Consider the following 14610-nt stretch of genomic DNA (forward strand, 5'->3'; position numbering starts at 1 on the left):
TCTTCTTAACTATTGTTGATGATTATTCAAGATGCACTTGGATTTATCTAATGAAACACAAATCCGAAACTTTCAACATGATAACTCATTTTTTTAATCTAATTCATCGTCAATTTAACACGAAAGTCTCTCGTTTCAATTCCGGAAATGGGGATATTTTTCTTCCTCAACTTCAAACCATACGTTCAGATAATGGTTCTGAATTTCTTTCCAAACAAATTCAAAAATGGTTTCATGATAATGGAATCATTCATCAACGTAGTTGCGTTGCGACCCCACAACAAAATGGCATTGTAGAACGTAAACATCGGCATCTCCTTGATGTCGCTCGAGCTTTACGATTTCAAGCAAACTTGCCTCTTTCTTTTTGGGGTGAATGTATTCTAACCGCTGCATTTCTCATTAACAAACTTCCAACTCCAGTCCTTCAATATAAATCTCCTCATCAAGTCTTAGTTGGACATCTTCCATCTTATTCCTCTCTTCGAGTTTTTGGGTGTTTATGTTTTGCTAAAAATATAAATATTCAACATAAATTTGATGAACGAGCAAAACCTGGCATCTTTGTTGGTTATCCTTATGGACAAAAGGGATATCGTATATACGACCTCAAAACTCGTCAAATTTACGTTTCACGCGATGTCATTTTTCATGAGTCAATTTTTCCATATCATGATCTTGCAAATTCATCTTTACAAGATCCAATTTCAATTACTCCGATCAATGATAATGGGACTTTTGACTACCCTACACCACTCATCGACCCCCCTTCGGGTGATTCTATTCCTCATAATGAAACTACGAGTTTGGATGACTCGCCACCATCTCATTCCTTACCCTCTCAACTTGATGATTCAATCAATTCTCCCTCTATTTCCGAACCTCCTTCCTCACCTTCTCAAGTTGATGGTTCAACTAATTCTCCATCTATTTTCGATGGCACACCATCTTCTGATTCACCTTCTACAACCATTGTTCGTAATTACCCTCAACGCATCCGTCACCAACCAAAGCGTCTCAATGATTATATTTGTAATCATATTTCACTATCCACTGATTTTCCACTAGCAAATTACATTTCTTTCCGTAATTTAAGTCATTCCCATCGAGCCTTTCTCACAAATATCATTAAGAATCAAGAGCCGCGATCATATTCTCAAGCCATAAAATCAATTGAATGGCGTGATGCAATGGCCAAGGAAATTCGAGCTCTAGAATCAAATAACACTTGGTCCTTATGTCAAATTCCACCCGGCAAATCACCCATTGGTTGTAAATGGGTCTTCAAAATTAAATATCGGTCAGATGGTTCAATTGATCGATATAAAGCTCGTCTAGTTGCCAAAGGTTATACTCAAATTGAAGGAATTGATTATCATGATACCTTCGCACCTGTGGCAAAACTAGTTACTGTACGTCTCCTACTCTCAATTGCTGCCATTAAAAGTTGGTCCATCCACCAACTTGATGTTAACAATGCATTTCTTCAAGGAGATCTTAATGAAGAGGTCTATATGAAACTTCCCCCTGGCTTCTCTCACAAAGGGGAGACTCGTGTATGTAAATTAAATAAATCAATATATGGTCTTAAACAAGCATCTCGTCAATGGTTCTCCAAATTCTCAACCACTCTTATTAGTCGAGGTTTTCATCAATCAATTTCAGACTACAGTCTTTTTACATATATTCGTAATAAGACATCCATTTTTATACTCGTCTACGTTGATGATATTATCATTACAGGAAATAATGATGATGCTATTTCCGATATCAAAAAATTTCTTGCCAATTCTTTTTCCATAAAAGATCTTGGTAATCTTCGATATTTTTTGGGTATTGAAGTATCTCGTTCTAAACAAGGCATTTTTTTATGTCAACGCAAGTATACTCTAGACATCTTATCTGATTCCGGGATGACTGGTTCTCGTCCGTCTGATTTTCCAATGGAACCACATCTTCGTTTACGTCCACATGATGGGACTCCTCTTCCCGATCCATCAATCTATCGACGTCTCATAGGGCGCCTGTTGTATCTCACTGTAACACGACCGGACATTCAATATGCGGTAAATACTCTTAGTCAATTCATGCAAAATCCGCATTCTACTCATCTTGATGCTGCCAATCGAATCCTTCGTTATCTTAAAGGTACTGTTGGTAAAGGTTTATTCCTTTCTGCATCTAGTTCTCTCACTCTAGTAGGATATGCTGACTCTGATTGGGCTGGTTGTCCTACCACTCGTCGGTCTACCACTGGTTATTTCACCATGTTGGGTTCTAGTCCTATTTCTTGGAAAACTAAGAAACAACCAACCGTTTCTCGTTCTTCTGCCGAAGCCGAATATCGTTCTCTCGCTGCACTTACGTGTGAGTTACAGTGGTTAAAATATGTTCTAACGGATCTCGGTTTCAACCACTCTCAACCAATTCCAATTCATTGTGATAGCCAAGCTGCTATACACATTGCAGAAAATCCTGTCTTTCATGAACGCACCAAGCACATTGAGATTGATTGTCATTCGGTTCGAGAAAAAATTCAGGCAGGTCTCATTGTTCCCTCATACCTACGTTCAAGTGATCAACTGGCAGATATTTTTACGAAACCACTTGGCGGTGAAGCTTATCGGCGATTAGTTCGCAAGTTGGGTGTTTTTGATATATCAATACCACTTCCAACTTGACGGGGGGTGTTAGAATAATATAATATAAATTCATTTTGATTTAGTTTAGCCTTAATTAGGTGATTTGATTAGATTCAATCAAGTCTTAATTAGTGATTTGATTAGTGATTTGATTAGATTCAATCAAGTCTTAATTAGTGATTTGATTAGGGATTTGATTAGGTGTAATTAGTTTCTTCCTTTATTATTTCTCTCTTGTGTGTATATAAATGTACAAGCTCTCATTGATGAAATACAAGACACAATTCATCTTTTTCATTATGTGTTTCATCTTTTCTACAGTTGATGCCATTGGTGTTTTGGTGCCAAATTTGTCCCTAGTGTTGTATTGTTTGATGTGAACAATCTATATACATATCTTATTTGAGTTTTTTTTTTTTTTTTTCTTTTTTCTAATCGAGTATTTGTTGATTTTCTTCTTACGAATGCAGAATGGGGCTATTTGAAACATAATCTGAGTTGGGACCTGGAGAAATATGTTCCCTGATTTTGACATTTGTTCGAGTTAAAAGAATTCCAGCTTTAATTCGTTAAAAATGTCTGGGTTCAGAAAATTTTTCACATGAAAACAAAAGTATTTTTCAAGTTACTACAAACGAATTTCTCCGATTCTATTATGTTTCATTTCATTTTTTCATATATTTTTTTCTATTCTATAATTATGTATATGTGATTATCCCTGTAAATTTCTTATGATCAATATATATGTCTTATTTAATTTTGTAGCCAAGCATATTTGGACTTGGTTGAGTTAAAATATTATGAACAATAGTTAAAAAACGATAGTTTTGTACTAATTACCATGTTATGATTAAAGGCATAGATTTTTTTTTTTTTTTGTCCACTAATTAAAACTAAAATGCATTTTTGATGTGGCATTTTTTTATAAAATTCGTATTCTACAGATAATAGATCTATTATTACCTTTGAGGAAAAAAAGAATTGCTTTCATTAACAGATAAAGACAATATATTGGGCGAGTGAAAAACAACGAATAGTTAGTCCCGTGCATCGCACAGGGCTATTACTAGTTTGGGTAAAAGCACTGATGCAAATTGACCTAAAACATTTGACATTGAAGTCAAATAACACAAACATAGGACATAACAATTTCAAATTCAAATTCAAATTTAAACATTGCAATTAGGGGAAAATAAATAGTCTGAAACTCATACAACAGACAAACTTGGATATTATTCCATGCATGAGCGAGTTCGACTCAGGCCAGCAACATATATTTATTTAATTAATTAATTAATAGAGTTAAGGAATGGATAATCCCTTAACCAACTTTAGGAACGGCGATGCATACGTCGTTTTGGTCAAGAAACAGATAAACGCGGTTGCAGCAGTAGTTTGGATTAACTCCTTCATCGCTCGGAACCAGATTTATTATTGATGTCACAAATGGATTATCTTCTTTTATCGTCGCCGCGCATACTGGCGCCGGCAGCCCTACTAGCTCCGGCCACCTCATCTTGTAGTTCACTCCTGCATGCACAATTCAGTATAAGAGAGAGAGAGAGAGAGAGAGAGAGAGAGAGAGAGAGAGAGAGAGAGAGAGAGAGAGAGTACCACGATAGTCGCAAACATTAACACAAGGATATTCAGACATGTTTGTGTAATTTTTTTTTTAAGTTCTATATGCAAATGAATAGCTATTTTACCAACTTAAATAGCCATTTTTTTCCCCTGCTTATTAATGGTGAATTTTATTATTAATAGATAATATTTATTTGATTCATTATATTTTGATATGATTATATGATCGTGTTTCCTTGTATAAAAATAATCAATATTTGATCGTGTTTCCTTATATAAATATAATATTACCAAAAATCATATATTTAGGGTTTATATTTTGATATGTTTCCTTGTATATATATTACAAAATCAAAGAGACAGACCCTTTTGTAGGGGTTTTTTGCACTTTGCCCGCTTGAATTACACCCTCTTGGTACTTTGCACCCTTAAATTGCAAAATTGGCAGATTGCACCCTTTGAACATAAATTGTTTGGCACTTTGCACCCCAAATCATTTTTGGCTTAGAAAAATTACCTGCAACTTGTTGAAAACCTGAAAGATGGGCAAATTCGCAATTCTCTAATTACTATCATCTTCCCCCAATTCTTAATCATTGTTCCACCGTTTTTATATTCGTCCTATTAATAAAAAAAATCCTTAATTCTTCTTACCCGCTTCTATTTGCCATAATATGTAAATTCTGAACTAAAATCCAAATTATTCAATGGGAGCACAAAAAAATTTCCATCACGAAATTAATAGGCACCACCTTTCTACCACCAAATAAACTTCTGAGTCTTATTTTGTCATTTGACGATTCAAAAAAAAATTGAGGGCTCGGCCTAAAATTTCCAGTTACATTATTTTTCATACTCAAAAGAAAAAAAAAAGTGATTTAATATTATTGTTTAGTGTTTATACCGATTTTACCGTTGAAAGAAATGGCTAAAAAGATTTAAGGATTTTTTGATTGAAGGGACGAAAGATAAAAATGGTGGAACGGTGATTAAGAATTGAGGGAAGAGGATATATAATAAGAAATTTATGAATTCGCCCATCTTCCAGGTTTCCAGCAAGTTGCAGGTAAGTTTTCTAAGCCAGAAATAATTTGGGGTGCAAAATGCCAAACAATTTATGTTTATAAGGTACAATCTGCCAATTTTGCAATTTAAGGGTACAAAGTGCCAAGAGGGTGTAATTCAAGGGTGCATAGTCCCAAAAACCCCTTTTGTAGAGGGAATTACCTACTTATTACCCAAAAATGTATTGCCACCACATGATTGATTGTATATACAATTAATCAACGATAATATAGTTATTGTAATTAGGAGCTATAATATATAACTTTGACCCAAATTTTGATTGTTAGCGGCATTGACCGTACACAAGGATGTTACTATGGCACTGTATTGACAAGTCAACATAATAACATTAATAATATTCTTTTACTATGTTGACCGGTCAACACAATAGTATTATTGGTTGACACACCAATATTATCGAGAAAAAAATAGCGTTATTGTGTTGACCTGCCAACATAGTAACATTATCAGACAACACAATAATATTATTGGTCAACACAATAATATTATTATGAAAAAAAATTAATACTATTGTGTTGACCGGTCTAACAGTAACATAAACGATCAAGAGAATAGTCCAACACACATTGCTTTAGATAAACAAAATGTGTGTAATGCCTGTATACGCGTCTCACTCTCATGTATGTATTTGGGTGTACTATACTTTTGTACATTTAAATATTTCCTCTTAAGTATAGGGCCGGAAAATGAATTTTGGGATTGGGCCCAAACTTATTAATAATTTCTTGGCAGCCCGACTCCAAGAATTGTGCCCAAACCACTTGGTCTAATTCAGTGCGAACTTCTGATCTTGACCGTCCGGATTCTTGGACGTCCACTCACTCATATTTAGAGCCCGTTTGGCTAAATTTATTTAAAACATCTTATACTCACATCTTATAAGATATTTTAGGAGCTGATAAGCTGTTAGATTTTCTTTTAAAAATTATTTTTTAAGGTGTTTGGATATGTAACTTATGAGTTACTTTTAGTTTTTATAAGTTGTTCAGGTGTTTGGAAATAAAATGTTTGTTTATCGCTATAATGACAAAAAAGTACACGACGCCATTATAACTGTATATTTGACTCAAACACTTTTGTTCCTAAATTATAATTATATATTTAAAAATTAATTTTTCAAATAAAAATTATAATATAAAATTAATATATTAATATAAAATAAAGGTTGTAAAGAAATGTAATTTTTTTTATAGTTAAAGAAATATAATTTATTATTGAGATAATAAAAATATTCTTGTGTTTTATATACATATAAATTGTAAATTAACGGGCCGTTGAGTTACCATGATTTACATTCCTCCATCAATCCTTGTCGGGCCAAGGGATGGGGGTCCTGGGGGTGAGGGATTTCGCCTTTTGGTGCAAGAGAACATTTTTTTCTTAAATTATTACCATAATTATATTTTAACTAGTAATTAATTTTGATTACAAGAATACCCTGTTTTAATAAAATATGAATGTTATTAGTATTCATCTAATATAATAAAGTATTTGAGGGTAATTTTATTTTGAGTGTTTTAGTAAATAATCAAATAAGATTTTAAAGAAACAAAATGTGGGGTGGAGGTACTATTTTAAAAACATCTTATAAGCTTCCTAATAGCTTATTTTTTGAAAAAATAAGATCTTTTCTAATTTTTTTACCAAACACTTTGAAACAGCTTATAAGCTCTTAAACATCTTATAAGATGTTTTTAGGAGCTTATAAGCTTAGCCAAACAGGCGCTTAAGCTCTCTTTTCTCAATCTTAATTTTATTTGAACTGTGTCTCTTCTCTACAATACTTCTGTCATTAGCCTGTCTTTTCCCGGTAACTCTTTGAGAGTGTCCACAGTACATGACTGACTTTGACTGCGGAGCAGCTTTGGTATTTATGACCATTGATTTCATGCCTATTTATACCGCCCTTAGAGAGATGGATAAATGTAACACTTTACTGTTCACACCTCTGATTTTTCTTATTTCGATCTCCTTCTTCTGTGGGTGATTGAAATCCTGAGTGAGAGAAAACTGCGGTTATGACAATTGACCCAAATTCGAATCCATTTGTCAACAGTCGCTAGGCCGAGTTTGTCACACATGGTTAGTCTAGTGTAGTTCAAATCTCTTTTATGATTTGCAAGCTATTATACGAGAGTGTAGATTTACCCAGTGACCTATGGTTGGATGCGGGTTGTTTCATCAAAATGTAACATAGTGCCCACATCTCTAAGTTTTCTTCTTTTGATGTCCTACTGTGAGTGATTGAAACTCTAATTGAGAGAAAATTGGGGTTTAACTAGGTGTGAGAGTGTTTCTCCAACTGACCGTATATGTGTTGGTGAGTCAACTCATTGTATGTACTGAGATAGATCTAGGGCTACATGGGTTGAGCGGCTTGACTTGGTTCTTATTTCCGATTGGAGTCGCCATAATTTTGAATTTTTGTACAGTACCCTGAACATATGAGGCCAGAGCCATATTGAAGTAATAATAGCTGCATGTGTTGGAACTACTGTTGTTTTATATATTTATTTCGCTCATTTATTTATGGATTCCATTAATTTATATATCATTTTGAATGAGTACTCAAACATTTCTAAATATTGTGAAGGGGGTTGTTCGGAGTATATAATATGTGCAGTGCGTACAAGTCATAAGTATGAAACTAAGAGCAAGATAATCATAATCATAATATACAAATGTTGAATCAAGAGACTTTTCATGAAGAAAAAATAAGCTTATTTTTATAGCTAATCGCTATAGTTTTTGCTAATTAAATCTCCTTTTTTTTATCTGGATTCCAATGTTTGAATTTGAGAATTTCGTCGGCAAAAATGGGGGTGGGCCTCATTTGTTTGCTGCTGCAATGTGAGTGTAAAACATCCACGTCATTCAAATTACGAAAAAGTCGAAAAGCAGAAAATATCTTATATTGATGCCAAAAGAACTAATCCCACGTCTTCAACCATATTTGATTGATTTCTAATGCATTTGTGTTTTCTGGATTAAATTGTATTGCGAACAAAATTATACATATATATATTAATAATTATTTTGTGGTTACCTACTTCGGCTTGATAGACGCAGAAGAGCTTTTGATAAATTGCAGAGTAATTTTCAAGATTCTTAAAACTCATACAATTTAAGAAATTTTCTCCTTTTAAATTTCGCAAATTGTTATGTTTTTTTATTCGGATTTTAGGAAGCGACACAAAAACCAAATTGACGACGATTAACCCCATTTCCAACTAAAAAACCGGATTTCGTGTTGAACAGTACGGTAATAGCGTAGTTTTTTTTTTATTGGAGACGTACATAATTCAAGAATCGTAAAAATATAAAATTGAACTCAAATCTGTTACCCTATGAGTCGAAAATTAGCATGACAGATGTTTTTGTTTGAAAGAATTTGAGAGAGTAATGTTTAAAAATTAAAATATAAGAAAATATTAAAAGTTATTCTACGACCGGTCAATTTTCACTCTATCAATATCATTTTAATTTTAGTGTGCATCGTTTTCACCCTATCGGCTGATTCTGTTTTTAGAGAATCTGATTCTTATTCACTAGAAGCATAATTCTATTTTCCAATGTATTCCCAACTGAGACTAATAGGTTGAATTAATAATTTTCGTAAATTGGTAAGACATATCTTAGGTTAAATTAATAATTTTCATAAATTGGTAAGATGTATCTTATAAATAAAAGTAACCAACATTCGGACAAGTATTTAAGCAATTTTTTTTGGCTCTTTGAGAAAACTCCCTCACTAGGGAGGTCCAAAATATTTTAGTTCATTTGAGAAAAGTCGAGACACATTTTCAGCCATTATGGTTTCCAGCTTTACTCCCGCCCGCCACCTCATCACTGGGTCAGCGCTCCGCGATATTTTTTTTTATTTTTTTTTTCCGTTTTTTTAATCGACTATGAAGCATAGTCGATTAGTCTTAAATCGACTATGCTTCATAGTCGATTAAGGAAAATCTTTAATTTTTTAATTTTTTTTTGTTTCTAATTTTGTTTTTAAATTTTTTTTGGTTTTTTTAATTTTTTTCTCTATCAGGTTTATTAATGCATAGTCGATTAAAATTTTAGCTATTAAAAATAACAAATCATAATTACAAAAAAATGCAAAATCAATTATATTTTAAAAAAAAATACAAACATTGTAATTGATTTATACATTGGAATTAATAAACAAAAAAAAAAAATTAACGACTAGAGTCGGTTAACCTTAATCGACTACTGAACATAGTCGATTAAGCCTTAATCAACTATTGAACATAGTTGATTAAACCACGTAGTCGATTAAGGGCCCTGCCTGCGCGAATTTTTTTTTTCTGCGCCGTCTTCCGCCACAATCCACCAAAAAACCCTAGATCTGTTCTTCATCGTCACCACATCGTCGCCACACCACAGCATTACCACCCCACTTCCATATTCTAACTGTTTTTACACCAAAAAAACCCTAATTGCTTATGGGCCTTGATTTACTCCCATCAGAATCCAACTCTCCTTCGAAACCAATCCCTAACAAGAATAAAATAAATACCCGGAGCTAAAGACGGCGGTTTTGAGTGCTGCTGGGAACACCGCCGCCATGGCCAGTTGGGTGGCGAATACAAAGCCATCTTCCTCTGACCGATAATCCATGGCGGAGGTAATTGCCAAGAGAAGAGAGAAGAGAGAAGACGAGAAGAGGGAAGACGAGAAAAGAAGAAGAGAGAACGGCAGAAGAGATAAGACGAGAAGACCAAAAGAAAGAAAAAAAAAAAAAAACGGCAATGGGTTAGGGATAATAAGGGTGGTTTGGGAATTATTAAATAATTTTTGGGTAAGATATTAAGTAAGGCGGTTTTTTCTAATTATTTTTTGGGAGGGAGGTTTTCTTAACTCATTTATCTAGATGAGGGGTATTGCTAATTATCCTTTTTTTTTTTCAAATCTTTTTTCTCATTATTCCTTTCTGTTCTCTCCATATGCACCTAAAATTAATTGGAAATTAGCAATTTTATAAAGAGTTTAAATTATAAAGAGACCATCCGCTATAAGAAAGAAAACGGATTCCATTAGTTGAAAGACACGTGTTATATATAATGAAAATTTGATTACTATTAATTGTGCTATAATTATCGTAACTCTCCTTTGAATTAGGAATTAGTTAACTACTCTGGATTAGGAGTACTGGCCTAGTGAGATAATATGGATGCCTTTTAATAACTAACTCAAATGCATCCATATTCTCAGCACTAGGACAGTACTCTTAACCCAGAGTATAGTTAACTAATTCTTAATTCAAAGGAGAGCTACGATAATTATAGCATAATTAATAGTAATCAAATTTTCATTATATATAACACGTGTTTTTCAACTAATGGAATCCGTTTTCTTTCTTATAGCAGGGCGTCCGTTTATAATTTAAACTTATATAATTATCTGATATACTTATTGGTTCAGTCTAATAGACCCATATTTACTGGGTTACATGTCCAGTTTAAAAGTTATTACTGTGAAGACCCAATCACCTTCAAATAAGGTTTGTGTTCGATAAATTGGTCTCCGACCAATCAATGAAGTATAAATAGAACTTAAATTCATTTAATCAAGGTACGTCTTATTATTCAACCAAGTCATCTGCTCGTATTCTCTCTACTATTATCGACTATCCGCACGTCTCACTAGAACGTTGGAGGGGTTTCCGCCGGATCAATCCCCGGCTTAGATTACGTGTTCTCTGTTAGCAGGATTCATAAGTTAATTAGAGTGTTTCAGGACAAACTAACTCGTGAGCACTTGACTCACCTTACTCTCCCAACTCTTTCTAATCCAATATCCCAGTTGATCTAACAATATCATCATCACTATCCAACAAAAAATACCTTCTTTTGCTTTTGTTTTTACTTTTTTTCTTGGGTAAATTACACCCACACCCCTGAGGTATGCTTGAATAACTTTAAGGTCCATGTGGTATCGATAACTATACTCACCCCCTTGAAACGTAGTTATTAACTCTAATGGGATAATGTATTGGATACGTGATTACGATAGAGTTCTAACGAACTATTTGTTTCAGGAAGTGGTGAAGACAACAAAGAGTTATGGGTGATTTAAGAAATATTGGGGGAGCCATGTCACCCCATAACTCTCCATAACTCTATGTTATCTCCACCACTAGCTAAAAGTAATAGTCCATTAGAACCCTATCGGAATAATGTATCCAATGCATTATCCCGTTAGAGTTTCTAACTACGTTTCAGGGGAATGAGTGTTGATCCGGAATGGAAATCCCCAAGGCCAAAAGGGCCTCCATCAGCCCAAGTCAAATGCCACGTGAGCCCTTTGCTATTAGGCCAAATGAAGGGTGGGCCAAGGCCCAAACCCCCCTCGAGAGCATCGGCCTCCCGAGGAGACTAACACCCGAGGGACTCGTGGGTCCCTTCCAGGGCCCTTTAGCGGCGACGGAAAGGACCGCATTAATGACGATTGACAGTCCTTCAGTAGACCTGCTTCGGCGCATTAACTACTCTGATAAATTGCATTTAATGTCTGAATGATTGAAAGGCCCGCCGTTGGTAAAAAGTCCCTCGTTTGGACTAGCCTGTGAAGGCCGGAAGGAAGCCGCTCTAGCCCCCCGAGGGAAATGATGTCTAACGCCGCCCGAAGAAAGGGAAAAGACAGCCACCTCGGCAGTGGGCCCGGTTTTTCCGGAGAATCCAGGTTAGAATGCTATAAATACCCGCCCACACTCGCTAGGTAAGGACAAGTAAGAATCCCAAAAACACATATAACATTTTCCTCCACGAAAACCACCATAAGCGACCACTGACTTGATCGTCGGAGTGCTAACCCCGGCATCAGACCGGCTAGCTCTTTGTCGCAGGTTAATAGGTTAGTGGCGCACGCTGAAGCCGGAATACCTCAGATCATACTGCTATTCTAAAAGGTGGTTTCGGGCGGATCAAGTGTAATAATCGATACCGTAAGGACCTTAAAAATTATTTAAGCATACCACGGAAGTGTGAATGTAATTTACCCTTTTTTTCTTTCTCTTTGGAAATCATATAAGAAGTTAAAAACCCTTGTATAGAAATCCAAACCTCGTGGTTAATTTAAAATTAGGGGTAGTTTAGATGCTATATGAACTATCTATTATAATACTTAGAGTTAAATACAAAAACACCCATTGTACTATGAATTTTGTATCATATACCTTTTTATACTACACATAAATACAAAACCCCCCTCACATTATATTTTTTTTCAAAATATGATGAAAATACCCCTATTCAATATATATATATATATATATATATATATATATATATATATATATATATATATATATATATATATATATATATATATATATATATATATATATATATATATATATATATATATATATATTACAATTTTCAGTCAATTTACATGGGAAAATTTGGTATTTATATTTTTTTCTCCAAAACATCTAATTGCTTAGATTTTTTTTAACTTTTTGAATAAAACCTTTTGTTTTTGTCATTTTGAGTTTCTTCATTTTTTTTTTGTAAATGTTTTCCGCTAGTTCAAACATGCTAAGATTACAAACATCTTTACAATCCTATGATTGTTGAGAATTTGAGCTACCGGAAGACATTTAAGAAAAAAATTAAAAAAATTGAAAAAGACAAAAATAAAAAGTTTTATTCAGAATTTAAAAAAAAAATCTAAGTAATTAAATGTTTTGAAGAAACAAATAAATATATCAAAATTTGCCAAGTAAAATTGACCGAAATGTTAAAAAATATAGTGGAAATGACTCAAACAAACCCTTATATTTATAGGTTTAGCAGGGGTATTTTCATCAAATTTTGGAAAAAATATAATAGTAGAGGAGGTTTCGTATTTATGTATAATACATGGAATATATGATACAAGATCTATAGTACATGGGTGTTTTTAATTTTTATACTTAACTCTAATCCTTATTAACAAATAACAGATTAAATAACAAATATGAACTGTAAGGATAATATAATCATAAATTCCTATAAAGCTCTTTTGTTTTAGTTGGTCTAGCTAGAGAAGTGAATGTTCACCTTATAGGAGTATAAATGAGTTGTGCGGTTAGCCTAATTAGCCGATTCGAGTAAAGCTTGAGCTCGAGGTTAACGCTCATTTTTAGTTATTCATAAGCTCATCTTTTCAAAAGTTCTATTTTTCTTAAGTTTATTTAAAATATAAATAATATATATATATATATATGTATATATATATATATATATATATATATATATATATATATATATATATATATATATATATATATATATATATATATATATTAGTATAAAATATAACAATAATAAAGTAAATACATCTAAAAATAACAAAATAATTGTCAGTTTATTTCTTTTCTTTTTTTTTTTGTTATAAGTTAAATAATTTACAATAATAACTTAATATATATAATAAAATAATAATATAAAAAAAGCTTGAGCTCAATTAAAATCTTAGTTTAGGTCTTTTCGTTGGTTTTTCATAAGAAAAAAAAAATACGGAACTATTATAAGGTGTAATTAATTTACTCCTTCCGTTACAAATTAACTTTTGTTTTGATTTTCTTTTTTTCTTATACCATGTTATCTTTTCGCGTTATAATTTCAATGGTGCATTAGTTACCATTTCTTTCAATTTTCCACTTCACACTTTTAATGAGCTACGAGAGAATTAATTGAATAAAATTAACCGGGAATATATTCTAGTCATATTATGTCTTTTTCCTAAAACTCACGCATATTTATTAATTTGTGTTTTTATAATATTTGCGCATTAACACATAACGACATTTATTCTAGAATGAACTATGTGTCGATGATTTCGTCCTTATTCTCAAATTCGTGAATTTGTGTGTGTTTTGTCACTAACGTATTGTACCTAACAATTCTCACTTGTCCTAAAAACCGGTTTAATTAGGTGTTTTTTTCTTTTTTTTCCTCATCTTGTAATTCTTTTTCATTTTTATTTTTTTCTCTACTAATTATTTAATTAGTGTTTTTTTCTTGACTCAATGGAACGGTTTGTGGGTTTCTTTCTTATCCCACTTTCTTTATTAGTAGCATGGTTGTAAAAAAAGAAATAGGACCGATTCTATGCTTTCTTTGTTAGTGACATCTTTGTGATTAATTTTTTATTTATTAATTATTTCATTTATTTGACAATCAATTTCCTATTATGACAATTAAATTTATATAATCTTTTGTCGAGTAAATTTGTATTATAAGATTTATATGATGTTGATATTGTTACTGTAATTTATATCATATTAAATTTTATTATA

The sequence above is a fragment of the Erythranthe guttata genome, chromosome 12 (assembly GCF_056151865.1).
Source record: "Erythranthe guttata isolate IM_541 chromosome 12, IM_541, whole genome shotgun sequence".
Lineage (NCBI taxonomy): Eukaryota > Viridiplantae > Streptophyta > Magnoliopsida > Lamiales > Phrymaceae > Erythranthe > Erythranthe guttata.